General features: G+C 30.8%; 1 non-coding gene across 1 annotated transcript; it reads left to right on the top strand.

Annotated features, from left to right (window-relative positions):
- Positions 1–3,518: 3,518 nt before the first annotated feature.
- On the top strand, positions 3,519–3,624 carry LOC117012587 (U6 spliceosomal RNA). Its single transcript, XR_004421194.1, has one exon. It is a non-coding gene; the product is annotated as a U6 spliceosomal RNA (small nuclear RNA).
- The last annotated feature ends 274 nt before the right edge of the window (positions 3,625–3,898 follow it).

The raw sequence follows: 3,898 nt of genomic DNA, 5'->3' as shown, positions 1-3,898 counted from the left end.
AATTTGAACTTTGGCAATCAGATGTGAGAGCCCACATTGTAATCAATGTTTTGCTGTGTCCCATTTGGAAGATTCAGATCAATAAAACTTCTCAGGACTATAAGCCTTGTTATCAGTCTTTTCTGAAAAAGTAACACCAATTACCAAATGTCAAACATAGAGAGTTTTTATCAGTATTTGTTTTTAGATCTTGGAGGACAGGTAAACTCAAAAAATTTTAAATTAAACTCATTACCTTTTCTCTTTTGAAATGAACCAAAAAGATTACTGGATATCTTCAATGGAAAATTAAGCAGTGGTTGAAGCACACCATAATTGGTATCTGATTCTATAGGTCCTCTGTACTTTTTGTTGCCTTAGAGCTATTTTACAATTCTTATAAATTGTAGATAACTGATAGCAATGTGGATGATTGCTGTCTGAAATCATGCATATGAATTTTGTCTGGGATAAGTGCAATTGATTTCTGTCTCCCATGGAATAAGCCAGATTTGCAACTATTTGGTAAATTAATTTCAACCTACTTAATCTTTATATAAAGTGTGATTCTTTAACTCTCACTTGAATCAATTGTTACATCTATGACTCCATCATTAATTAATGAGTAAAATAAAATCTTTGGCAGGTGTCCATGTTATGTTTATATGAGAGTCATGATTATATCCTCTTTCAAAACCTCAAACATCCTTTTCTTCTTTTACTCCAATCAATTTCCATATTCTATACATCCTACCTCAGATTTATTGTAACCCTATCTTTCCTGTTTCATTTTGCTTACCTAGGCCCTCATCATCTCATCAATTGCCTGTATCAGAAGTCTAATTGACATATAAATGTTTGCTGTATAAATGCATGAACACCCAGGTTTGGGATTGGGATTATAATATTTATTGTCAATGATGAGAATAGCTTGATTGGAAATAGCAAGAGATACCAGGGCTGTAGAAAGCCTTCTCTTTCAAAAATGTTTCTGAAATATGGTTTCATTGATACTTCTTTTTCTGATAAAACATTTCATTGCAATATGCACATTCCTCACTTCAACAATAGTACAACTGCTCTCGCACCCAAAATTCAACTGGCTTTACCTTGGCTTGATACCTGGTTACAGCTCCCATTTCTCTTCCATTTCTTTAGGCATGGCTGGGAGACTCCAGAGAGTTTGCTCATCACCTGGAATTTATACTATTGGGATATTTAAATGAACAGTAACCCATTCAGTGGTTTCTTATTTTTCAGGCTTGATAATAGGATTGGGTTTGACTGGTAGTAGTAGGGGATGAAGAAGGAGCACCATCAACATATAAAATTTCCTTTGCTATTCAGCATATTCAATACTTTAAGCTCCTCTTCCTCTAAAGAATATTCCTCAAAGTGTCCTTTGTCCAAAGCTATTGCTTGTTGTTCTTGGTTTCCAAGTATTTCCTCTGGTAGGTGCCAATTTCAATGTTCCTTCTTGTATTTTCTTGTGGTAATGTAAACAGCATAAACCATAGCCCAGAATTTCCACACATAATCTGAATATACTAATTTAAGAGTGAAAAAAATGACCTATGTAAATAAAGCCTTGTATCTCAGGATGATACCTCAAACCTCTGTTCGGAATCTAGAAGTCACGTGAAGGGGCAGGTAGAAAAACAGGTTCCCACAAGTAAGTTCTGACACTGGAGGGGTGCTCTACAATTACCTAAGATGATACTGAAGGTATCCTCAAATCACCCTGTTTCCTGAGTTTCTTTACACATACAAAATGATTAAAAACAGTACTCTTTGAAAGGCCCAGAAGCCATCCCCGTACTTGCTTAACTGTCATAAAGAACAGAAGGCTTTAACGTTCTTGAAAGTCCCAGGTAGATTGAATTTACCGTTAGCAAAATGTTGTGAATTTATGCGCACCAGAGGCTGGAGAAAAAGAAAGGGGACTTATCTCATCCAATTTAAGTTGAAACTGCAAAGGCTATATGTGTGTCCATTTTCAGCTACCACACTGTTACTATATAAACATTGCTAAGAATGTTCATTTTTATTTAGATGCCTTATAAAATGGATACTCTGTCAAAATACTCTTCTGAAACAAATAATTTAAAAATTCAAATAAGATAAAAACAATAATGTAAAATTTCAAAATCGGGCTGCTTCAATATTTTTTAAAACATGGCACTTTACCACAGATATGAATTTTCTGAATACGTAGACATAGAATATATGTGTATCTCTATAGAAACTTTTCCCTTTTTATTAAGAATTATTTTATTATAAAATTGTGCATTATTTTTTTCACTAACATAAACCTATTATTAGGTTTATTAGTAAAATTATCTATAAACTAGTACATAATTACACAGCCCAACATTTTCTAATACTTTTTTACTTATGAACTCTCCAAATGTTTAAAAATCATTTTATCCATTTTTGTATGGTATACAATAAAAAAGTGAATTTAAGTGAAATATTTTTATATTAGCATATCAACAAAGAACACAATATCATATTTGTTAAAATAGTAATTTTAATATATGATATTTAAAATGTTAATATCTAATAATATTTAAATATATAAGAATAAATTTATACTCCTTCTTATTCAGTAAAAACAAGCAAAGGTGCTTGAATTCCATTGAATTAATTATGTAAAACATAGCCTACTTTGTCAAAAATAATATTCAAAATTAAATATGATTCATTTTGGGACTGAATGTATTTTTAAAAAATATATTAATGTGTAACTAAACATTATGCATCAAAAAGAGCAAAGATGCCTCTCATGACCTTGTTAATTTTAGCATATTCTCGAAAACTAAACTGGTTTTGTTTTAAAGAAAACCACTTTTTTTCTTAATTGATGAAGGAAAAGCAGTGTTTTGAGGCTATGTCTAAAGATCTTTCCACAAATAAAATAACTGCTTTGGGGTATGGTAATTATTTCACAATACATGGATTACACATAATGTTTTCTCATTTTTAACATAAGTGTTTTAAGTCCTTCTCTTGAAGACCTGTTTTAGAGTATAGCTTCTGATCTGGTGAAGAATATTTTTTGTATGATAACAACCAAAGAAGCAGAACTGCCTGCTTCATAGTATGAGTAAATTGATGAGATTGATTTGTGACAGTAACTAACAATATCAAAATTGAGGAGAATAAATTTCTCCATTGTGGTATAATATATAACTTTTTCATAACAATTTTATCAATATTTTTCTCTGGATAAGATTATATCATGGACAATGAAGGCATTAACAAATCTCTTGAGCCTGTCAATTTATTTTGCATAATGTAGAATCTCAGAAAATTTCATTTGAACATTTTATCTGTAGCAAATTATCATTTTATTTGACAATTCTTCCCATGGATTTCTTATAATAATGATGAGCTAATTCAGAAACATAAAATATATCAAACCAATCTAAAATATTTCTGGCATCTCTCTTTTTATAAAACAAATATGTAAATAGTTGTGATTTTCCAGGGGATCTTTGAGAAATCTCAAAGGTAATTTTAATTTTAAAAGACATCTAGTGCTTATTTTGGCAGCACATATACTAAAATGGGAATTATGTAGAGATGATTAGCATGCACCTGAACAACTACGACATGCAAATTTGTAAAGTGTTCCATGTTTCAGCAAGTGATATTGGAAAAACTGAGTATTCACACACAAAATAATGAAGTTCAACTCTTACCTTTACCATAACAAAAAAATTAACTTAAAGTGAATTAAAGATCTAAACATAAAAGTTAAAATCGTAAAACTCTTAAAAGAAAACATATAAGAAAAGCTTTGTGACGTTGGATTTGGCAATGGTTTCTTGCATATGATACCAAAAACACAGGCATCAAAAGAGAAAATAGTTAAGTTAGACTACAACAAAATTGAAAACTTTTGTGCCTCAAAGGA

This window comes from Rhinolophus ferrumequinum, chromosome 20, assembly GCF_004115265.2.
Source record: "Rhinolophus ferrumequinum isolate MPI-CBG mRhiFer1 chromosome 20, mRhiFer1_v1.p, whole genome shotgun sequence".
NCBI lineage: Eukaryota > Metazoa > Chordata > Mammalia > Chiroptera > Rhinolophidae > Rhinolophus > Rhinolophus ferrumequinum.
The sequence above is the reverse complement of the archived record's forward strand: the minus strand, read 5'-3'. Positions and strand labels throughout refer to the sequence as shown.